The following is an 11,667-nucleotide window of genomic DNA, read 5'->3' on the forward strand; positions in this document are numbered from 1 at the left end:
GTATTTCTAAATTATCTTAAGGACAAGAACATAAAACTCTTATATTCTAAATAGTCTATGTGTTGATTAAAAGAATAAAAATAATAATTATTCTTGATTATCAACTTCCCAAGAAGAACGAAAAATTTTTGTAAATCATAAAGTAATTGAGTTTTGTATAGGTCACGAATTAATGCGGAATATTTATTATCTTCAAGGTAATACAATTTAAAGTGTATATATATATATATTGACGTAATAGAAAAGTTTTCCTTATTCTCTTATATTTATTCTGTGGATCGGAAATTTGTCGATTGACAAGTAGGCGTTCAGAATTTACTTGCGTAATCATTATTTTCTTTTTTTCAAAACTCTTTAGAAAAATTTATTTTCTAATTCAATCAATGTCAGGTAAATTTAATTCATTATAAATAAGACCTTGATTTCTTTTTTTTTAATTTATTTTATATCGCTATTTATTCAAGATGTCAAAACCAGACCTTAAACAAAGTTGCACAAAAGCTGAGAAAACTCTTATAAAAACTTGTGGAAGGAAAAAGTTCTTGTTAAATTGTATAGTGTTTATTCATTAATTATTTATTTCAAAAATCATATATTTATCGTAGAAAATTGCGTTTAAAATTATAGTAAATATCCACTTTTACGACCTATTTGATTCCGTCGTAAAACGAAGACTAAGGGTCGATTTACACGCAACAGTGACCGTTTGGTGCATAAACATCGATAAATATCATACATAGCCAATCAGAGTTTCATCTACGACACGTGATCTGTATTCTGTCAATCATATAAGTGTCGTACATGAAATTCTGATTGGCTATGTGTGATATTTATCGATGCTTACTGCACTGTGCCGGCACTTCACTGTTGTGTGTAAATCGACCCTAATTTTCAATTGGTTCAACGTTATAAATTAAGATTCTATATTCTTGGAAACAAACTGTAAACTATATAATATTGTACCGAAATAGTCAATATCAAAAACACAATATCTGAATGTGGAATTTTGTACGGTCATGATAGAATTTTATATAGGTCGTAAAGCGAAGGTTTACATTTAACTTATACTTTGATAAAATTAGGTCTTAAAATTTGGATTTAAAATTCTGTTTATAATATATATATGATCACGAGATGTAAATTAAACGAACGTATATGTGTTTATTCAAATGTTTTTATATAAAAGTTTTAAAACAGAATTATTCGTGTTCAATGTTTTTTTAGATTAAAAATAGAAACATAGAAATTCGTTCTATAATGTTAGTTTATCAATATATTGAACTACAGAAGATGAAAGATTAATAGTAAATGAAGGTTAAATCGAATATTTATGTTATGGTCGAGAAAATATAGATTAAATTTATTTCGATTTATCTTTAACCCAATTATGTATATACTGTATATTACCTCTTCGCCCTGTGGACACTAAAAAATACGTTTTTTTCCATACCAATCGTGGATTCGGCCAGGCCCACAATAAGGTGGCAGGTGGTGAGTAACGGAGACAGCCCATAAAAGATTTTTAGGGAATTGCTTGCTCACAGGGATTTGATCCCCGGCTACCTACAGCGTTAGGTTGATGCCTTAACCGCCTCGATAATCCGACCGTCACGAATTATATTTTTAAAATGTTAGTTGATAATCAAATATTTATGACTAATTTGTTTGATATGTTTCTATGAATCACTATATGCTTTTATTAAGTTTGCAGTTTAATTTAAAAAATACCTTGTAGTAAATATTAAAGAAAACTCGATAAACTCCACATGTCCAGCCCATTGGTCATGCAAGAACCCGTAAGCAAACTACCAGTGTTCAGTGGTTTTATCCATTCGACCATTGATGGGCTGTAGTTCATTGACTTTTACAATAAAAGGTATATAGAACAATACAATACACTATACTGAGAATGTTATGTTAATAAATGTAGTTTTATTACATAACCCAATTCTTCCAGAGATAGTTAAACTTTCAAAACAACCCTTGTGCACAACCTTGCTTCGACCTGTACTAAACAAAACTGAGACACGAACCCGTATACTCCAAAACAATACACTAACATCTTTTATCCCGTAGTAAGGGCACGATGCAATAATGAGATAAATATAATTCTATAGTAGAAGTTCGTTAATCCGTAATCTAAGGGATCAGAGTTGTGCCGGATTATCGAAAATGCCAGATTACCGGGCGTTTTTGTATTTTCGTAAAATTCAATACGTTACATTGCATTGAACGTTGCAGACATTGCTGTACATTTAAAACATTGTATTCTTTGTACACGCTGGTACAAAGGATATAGCAATATCCGACACAACACATAAGATGCTAGAAAAATGGGTCATTTTTTCCATCATATCGCTCTCGATCCGACGGTCGACCTTTCAACATGTAGCGATATACATGTTCACACCTCATCTTCACTTTCATTTCTGCACGAGGTCTTTAGTGTATCCAAATAAGTTCCGATTCGTGAAATACTAGCATACCAGACAATTGCATCTACCATTAACAAACAAAAAAGAAAGAAAGAAAGAAAAAGAAACTGGAAACAATTCGATCCGGTCGGCGATTCTCTCGTATTTTTATTTTCATTCTAATTGGATACATTCATTTCTATTTACAATCATTATCTGTTAACAAATAGAAGTTCCTTAAAACTATTAAAAATTCTCTAATTGTTAAATACTGTATATTTATTATTTCTAAGCATCAATACATTTTCAAATATTTCTCAATTACACGAGAATAATTATAAAGATTAGTACAGTAACATTAGTAATTATAAACATTAGTACATTTTTTTCATTTTTGGCTCTTCCCGTCCTGTGAACATTAAGAGGATTTTTTAATCATACGCAACAGAAGGCCGGATGACCGAACGATTAGGGTAATAGCCTACCATTCTGCTACCCTACTGCAAGCCCATTATGAGACCAACCGTCCCATTGTGGGGTTTGGTCGATCCCACAATGGGCTTGCTAAAGAAGCCCTCATAGGGCGGAGAGTTTTAAAAAATATCATACGCAGCATGGGTTCGTCTAGCCCCGAAATGGGGCGGCTAGGCAAACCCATGTTGGGACGCGGCTAACATATCCGGGAGTTTTTCTATCTGTCCGTATTTAATCCCGGTCCCTCTGAACAATAGGCCGAGGCCTTAATTAATCTCCTCGGCCTTTCGGCCGTCTAACGAATTGATTTTAGATCATCATACACCATCCAACTATTGCATTCTTGGCAACCCTCGAATACAAAACATGTATTCGAAGGTTGAATGACGAGATAAATTTTTAAAAGTACACGAATTAAAAATAATTATAAAAAGATAAAACACATTATGTAAAGAAGGAAAACTGTATATAGTATGACATGGCATAATAATAATAATAAGTCAAAACGATCACTAATAAAAAAACAAAGAAAAACTGTAATAAGAAGAATTTTCATATTTTTTTAAAATTAAAAAAGAATTTTGTTAGTCGTGTTTATCGGGATTGGAGTTGGGAAATAGTGAGGGGGATGTCACCCCACCATATATATCATTACTGTGCATTTACACAAAAATCAAGATTAATTCTCCATTTAATTATTTTTCGGGCTTCTGTGAGGATGATGGTGTTTGAGGCCGCACCCATGAAACACTATTAAAATGCATTGTCATCGAACATAGAAGGCTGAACGTTGAGGACACACCTATGTAAATTAGATGTGGATGAAATTTGATTTGCACACTTTGAAGACACTGATACAAAGCAAATTAAAAGTAATCTGAATTCTATGATGATGATGATAACGAATTTTTTCTAAGGACGAACAATATACTTACATAAAAACATCTATATTTTAAAACTACAGTACACTCTCGATTATCCGTGCATGAGTTTAATTTTTAAAAAATAATTGTGTGTGTATGTATTTTTTAAATAGTTACAACACGGCCCTGAATTCTGTTGACACTTCGTTGGAGTACATCGATCAATAGGAATTTGAGTATAACGACATAATAGCTCTTAGAAAAATTCGAAATGATATTTAAAAATCATTAAAAAGATTCCTTCAAACAAACCAAAATCACAGATTTTTTAAATGATAATGAGCATTAAACATGTTAAAATAATTGTCTGCCTCAGAAATGTATAGAAATGTATAATAGTATTTTAGAAATAAATAATTATAGTTCGGATTATCCGTGCTACCTCTCCCCATCATTAGCCCGGATAATTGGGAGTTTACTGTATTCTCTTATCATCTTCTATAATGATTTTCGAATTCACATGTTAAATTATATGTGTATTATGTATAGCTTTAATTTTTCCATGAAATGATTTAATTATAAATGCAAATTTCCATACATGACTAGAATTCTCAATATTTTTGGACTAGTAGCGTATACACCACAAAGATGCTCTTATATAGCTTACATACGGTGCATTCGTTAATAGCGATCGCTCCTCGTCTCCACCATCACAACCATACGCTGCTGTTCGTAGGCATTTAGGGACGACGGTGAGAAAAATAAATAATAATAAGAACCAGTTTCCGATAGAAAATCCTTCTGGGAGGCACACCCTTCTTGGCAGATAGTCCATGTCCGTATACAAATAAAACAAACAAACAAAACCCAATTCTATTAACGAGTGTTTTAACTAGCCGTTCGACGTTGTCAGATGGAATAAAAAGTGCCAGTGTCACACCTTAATGTGTCCGCTGCCTCTTGATTTGTCCGAATCTACATTGTCTGGCAGCATTCTGACACGATATTGTTCAAAATTTGGATGTTTTGATGCAAATTTTTTTGGTAATTTTGAAAAATGAACTTGAAGTAAAATATATAAACATATAGTGAAGCAGATCAAATTTATCAATGTCAGAAAGAAGGCTAGAATACACACCATTCAAAATACAACTAACAACACTAAAAATTATTTCATGTGTAGTGTTTTGTTTTTAAAAAGAATTGATAAAATAATATTATGGTAATTTCTGTTTACGGTATCTTTGATAATGGACATCGTACATATAAAGTATTTTAAATCGTTATTTTTGTTTATTCTGGGAATTTTAACTTTAACTATGTACACAAAGGTTCAAAACACAGTTTCAACACAAAGGTTCAAAATGCACTTTCAATACAAAGGTTCAAAGCAGGATTTTTTATCAATGAAAATCGCTTTATTTGTAGGCTATCGTGTGGTGTAAATGACATCCACACAAAACGTATTTCTATACTCGAGATAAAACAAATACTCGGCTCCCAAACATCTATTGCAGCATTGATTTCCATATCAGTTGCCCAAACTTTAGTACTTACGAATCAAGTAAATGTATCAGAAATTTAAAAAAATAATTGAAAATATATGCTCTCCACCTCAAGTTAGTAGTGGCTTGTCCCTGTACATCATACTTTTCCTTTAACAATACAGTCACCTATCTAACACCTTTCGGGGGAAATTTTTTAAATTGAAATAACATGGCTTCCGGATTGCGTCGGAAGTTCGTATGTAATTAATCGGGGCCTTCTGCCCCTAAGGTTTCCACATCTGTTATCGTCTTTCGTCTATCTAACTCTGTTCTCTTGATTAAGGAAAGACAGACAAACGAACGGACATATAGAGTATTTCACTTTGAGGTATGACACCGGCCGTGTAATTTTTCGAGTTGTAACGAACATCGTTATTGTGGTGCATTGCCTATGACGATAAAATTGACGTCAAGTTTTGTGTCCAATGTTAAAGTCCAGAAACGCGTGACGTGGCTTGTGCTTTGTCACTTCGGAAAAGCTGGAAGCTGTGTTCTTTGTATTGTATATAATTGTTATGAATTGGCAGGACCGAGATATGTTCGTATTACGTTCAGTATTGGCGTTTAACTGTATATATAGCTCATATATAAACGACTGGAGCATTAATGTTTTACATAATTATATTTAAAAAATACAAATAGTAAAGCAATTAACAAACAATTTAGAAAGAATTAACATTTCAAAATTTTGTAACACATCTATTAGAAGTTCGTGGCACATTTACGTGTCATTGCACATCCGTTATAACTTTTCTTTTCTCGAGTATGAAACAATTTTCCTAAAATTAATCAACATTAACAACTTTAGAACGATTAAAGCGTGATTCAAATTTTTCAGTTAATTTTATCGTGAGTCAATACGATAGATTATTGTATCTATATCGAACTCGGATAATGAGAGTGGAACGAGTGATGTAGTCACATCTGCCTATCAGATTAACAAATAGGAAAGGCAGAAGATACGCGCGATATACTATTATTGATTTACACACCGATTGTTTCTTTAAATAATCTATAAATAAAATTGATCATTCGGTTGTGACGTGATCGATGTCTCGCGATCGTTTGCGCTTATCTGAAAAGCAATATTATTTTTAGAATTGCTACGATAAGAAAACTAAACATTTCTCAAACTCCATATAAAGTTACTTTAACGATTTTTTTTTCGAGTATTGAAGGGAAGAGAAAGGTTTTTAAAACAGTAAAAAATATTCCAGAGATTTTTAAAAAGTTTTTTCTACTACAAAAAAGTTTCATTGATCTATCTTTACTAATTATAACGCAATAGCTCTACTTATACTTTACCTTTCTTTAATTTCTGTTAGTTCAAGGTAAATGAAATTAGGTCTTTAAAGTATATTTATATACATAAAATGTACAATACATACCTCTGTACTGTACCTACTTATATTTATGTATTTATTTATATATTTATATCGATTACTATTCATTTTATATTAGTATTTATCTTTATATTTTTTATACAATCTTTTTCTTTTTAAAGTTTCAATTTATAAAGTTGTGAAGACAAAATTGTTTATTATTAAATAGTTTATTACTTAAAAACTTTGCAGATGTTATTTATTAGTACACAAATTATAAACTTTTTAAAAATTTTTTGACAGGAAATAAGAAGAGACTTTATAAGAAACTCCTGAAAATGTTTAAATATAATTCGATGATACTCAGTTTAGCGTGCATATATTTACTGTACTATAAAAAAAGACAATCCGCGCATTCTTTTATTCAGCGCGCTTGCAGCGCTTTTAGCGCATGTGTTCAATTATTAAGCCTACTGCCAGAGCGCTTAAGCTGCGCTTTCAGCGCACTGGCAGCACCTCTCGACCACGCTAAAAATACTGCTTACAAGATGGACGCCTCCGTGAAGAAGTATCTTTTTCGATTACCAAACGATAAATAGTTTTTTTGCTACATTAAATGAGCAGATTTTTAACTCCTTTGCTTCAAGTATCTTTTTAATAAATGTGAAATGTATAATAACAAAACGAAATATAAGAATCTATTATTATTGTCTTTGTTTATGAAGTCAAACCTACCGTTAAAAGTTGGTTTATGAAATACTGTTTCTAATTTTTATTTACAGATTCTAGCAATTTACTGCAATATTTGAGAGAGAATAAAATTTTGCCTTCTGAAGTAGACTTATCATCATTAAATCATTTAAAAATACATAAAGTGTTAATAGAATCAGTCAACGCCAATGACACAAATAAATCATCATTTCTACGTTTTCTTATAAAAAACATCGAACTTAATGGCTTTTCTTCTAATAATACTGAACAAACGCGCGTAAATATAGCAGTAAGAGAATCATCGTTTACATCGGCCATTTTGAGATAGCTTTCTCTCCAGCAAAAGTGTTTTCGACCGTCAGCAGCAAAAACGTCACTTCCGGTAGCAACTGCTCAGCACACTACTGAATAAAAGAATGCGCGGTATACAGTAAAACCTATGTAAACCGGAATCGCACGGTACTGAAAATTTTTTTCCGGTTTGGCAGGTTTCCGTTTTAAACAGGTTTTTTTTTAAATAAACAAACCCGCTCTGTTCCGAAGAGAAGTTTTTCCGTTTACGGTGGTTTACGTTTTATTCGGGTGCCGTTTTTGACAGGTTTTACTGTATTTAGTATAAAAATCCATGTTTTCTTTATTACAATATTAAAATCTGAATAAAAATTATCTTCTTCATACATAAAATATTTTAGTTTATTTTTAATATATTACAAAATTTTTCCATCGTCATCATCATCATTTACAGTAGCCTATTCCTAAATAATTTGCATAAATACAACTTAATAAACAAGTCCTAAACAAGAAAAATATGTTAAAAATTTATATAGATGATTATTCTTATAAGCATTCGACTATACATACAGTTTAACTTTATTGTACAAAAGTCAATTATGACTCTAACTTTTTAAAGTTATAATGTGTTATAAATTTCGTACAAAACAAAATATTATATTATATAAATCGAAATAGTTTCGATATCATTAGTTTTATACAGATTTGTTGCATACAATTGACCTACATACTAAAATTATGAACCTGTATTTCCTGTATTTGAAGATAGAGGAAAATCGAAACTACTCTTTTGATGCGTTATTTACTTATTAATATTGTTAATTAATAATTTAAAAAGAACGATTATATAAGTCTCTTATAACTATAAGAAAAATAAAATAATTTTATGACTAGTAAAATATACTGCATAATAATTTTACTGAAGGAATACTTGCATCATTATATAACTATTCTTTGTTTTAAGAAAAGAACAACAAGCTATAATTAAATCTTAAGTTATACATAATTTAAAACAGTAATAATATATTGTATATTTTATTATATTTAAAATAAAGTATTACATACATAATTTTATTATATATGTATATGTAAGTGATATATCAATACACGTGTATGTATACATACATACAAAACTTCGATTATTTTATTCAATTTATGCTTTTATTTTTCTAATGCAAAAGTAATTTATAACATTTATTTGTTACATTTATTACAGCATTTCAAAGAACTCGATCCCCTAATTCCCAATTTATTTATATTTTAATGGGGCATAGGGTTTTCGGCTTACCATCCCAACATTTTAATTGTTAAATAAGAATTTTGGATAATGGGATGTACAGGATGAGTCAGGAGGAGAGGGAAATATCTAGGAAACGATAGTATAAGTCAGGGATTCCCAACGAAGTCGATATAGACCCCTTGGGGAGTCAATGGAACTGAAGGGGTTATACTTTACAGCTCGTGTCCGAACAGCACGTAATGTTCAGAGACAAAATTCGAGTTTCATCGCAGTATTTCCCGGAAATAGATGTTGAACATGCGAGCATGCTGATAGTGATAGGGATGTCAAGTCAAAGCGATGTAAAGTTCGATTGATTCTATTGTAGCGTGTTGAAGTTCAGGATTAGATTTCTGAGCATTTGTTTTGAATTTTGAATGTAACACACGTGTCATTCATTAACCATTATTATTGTTGTAAGTGAGCAGCTTTCGTGCGGCTGTATCTACGAAATTACTGAGACTAATACCTATATTGACTGACTACCTGAGCAAATAACTTTATGTTTACATAACGTTATTTGCTTACAATGACCTATATTACCGTTTCCCAAAATATTGCCCTCTTCTCTTGACTCACCATATATAATATAAGATATTGGAATGGAACTTCTATATCTGACCTTGTAATAACTATAGCTAATTAATTATGTTAAACTTTTATTTCGTGTAATCAATTAACGCGAAACCTTTGATTACAACACCATTTCCGACAATAAATATTCCATAATTTAAAATAGGAAACTGTTTTCGTCCTATTTAATTAATTTTCTCCTTGACAAAATAGGATTAATAGAAGGCAACGCTATTGCGTTGTATTCTATCAATCCTTGGGCGATCTGCCAAGAAGGACTTTCTATGGAAAACTGGCTCCTATTTAGGTGTTAGAGTTTTCTGGGTTTTCTTCACGTGTCTACGTGGCCAGCTATTGTTGAGGTGCGAACCCACGACTAACTACTGTACTAGTGTTCAGTAGTTTTATCCACTCGGTCACTTGAGCACGCTTGACAAAATAACTAAAGAAAAGCCAACTCCGATTATTTTCAATATTGAAAAGTTAAAATTGCAAAATGCAAATTATAATTGATTAATTAATTAATTAATCGTCAACATAATTAAAATTAATATAAACTATTACACGACATCCAACCATGGAGGGAAATATTTTGAAACTGTAGCTGAAATGTGTAATACTTCCAGTTAATGTCATCGTTGTGAAAGTAAATATTGGTGTAATTAATTATAGTTTCATAACATATTATAAATGAATAAAACTATAAAACAAATTATTAATAACTTAACGTAATAATAATAATAATAAATTTAAAATAATATTTTAATTGTAAATTGCAGGAGTCCGGATGGCCAAGCGGTTAAGGCATAAGCCTACTGGTTGGCAGAATCCGGGCAGAAACTCTTCAGGAATTTTTCATGGGCTGTCCTAACCGGATATGCTGGGCCAGTTGTGAGCCTCACCAAAACGGATGTGGAAGTAATGATGTGACTACTATAATGGGTATATGTATTGTTTTTTATGAGGTAATCACACCAGCACTGAGGCTTGAAAGACCCATAATGCCAATGAGGTGCCCCGAACTGATATTCTATAAACTCATTACTTTAGTAAGAATATCGAACTTTAAATTTGGCGCCATATCTGGGGATCCTAGATTACTGCTTTAGCGCAGCACAGAAGTAAATCCTCTAGAGGATACCGGAAAATTCCTCCCAAAAAAAATTCTCCTGAAGAAAAATGTCTGAAGTCAGCAGTATTGTATATGAGGACCCCTCATTCAAATTTGTCTGGACCCCGTGAAGCTATAACGCGCCACTGGACAAAGCAACTTTTTGTTTTTTGCAATTTCATTATTGTAAATACTCAGCCAATAAGTGTACAGTATATTTTAGATACTAAGACTATTGTTTTTATCCTCCTCCCACCCCAACCTCACCAATCCTCCACTCCCTTAATACAGACTATGTTACTGCAATTAAGACCAAACGGATCAATAGTAGCAAAAAAAAACAAATACAGTAAATTCAGTCTCGAAAGAAAATAAAAAATATTTTACAAAAATGGGCCAAATCTATATTTTTATTTCTTTATATTTCGTTTTTAAAAAGCAAATAAAAATAAAGCGCCAAAAAATTGTTAAGATATTACCACAGATTTTTTATAAAGTATATCCAATGGTCGCGTGTATGCGTACGTATTAATACATTATTATATTTATATAAAATAAATAATATAAATATACATATAATAAATGTATATACGCGCTCACATATACACAGGAAATTACCCATATACAGGTAACATTTAACACACGAAATTTAATAGTAATGTATACACTACATTAATACATATGAAATAATATAGTTTATATATAATTTATTTCGCATTCATATAAACAAATATTGCAGCAATTAAAATGTTTAGCATTTTTCCTTTTATGCTAGCTCTAATTTCTCCATTTTTATATTAAAAAAAGGGGGGGTTTACACACAAAGAGAATATAATTGTTACAGACATTTATACAGAAAAAAGATAAAATCAGAAATTTTGTGTGTGTAAATTAACATTAAAAATAAATAATAATAAACCCCGGATTTCGTCACTTTTCATAGAACTTGCTATTTTAATCCTTCAAATATTTTTTTTCTCCCATTACAATCGTCCTTCGAAAGTCACGTGACAGCTAACTATTAAACGTTGTGCGTCAACTGTCACGTGGTCCAGTCATGTAATTATTATTGCGGTTCGGTC

This window comes from Centruroides vittatus, unplaced genomic scaffold (genome assembly GCF_030686945.1).
Source record: "Centruroides vittatus isolate TY-2023 unplaced genomic scaffold, ASM3068694v2 scaffold_752, whole genome shotgun sequence".
NCBI lineage: Eukaryota > Metazoa > Arthropoda > Arachnida > Scorpiones > Buthidae > Centruroides > Centruroides vittatus.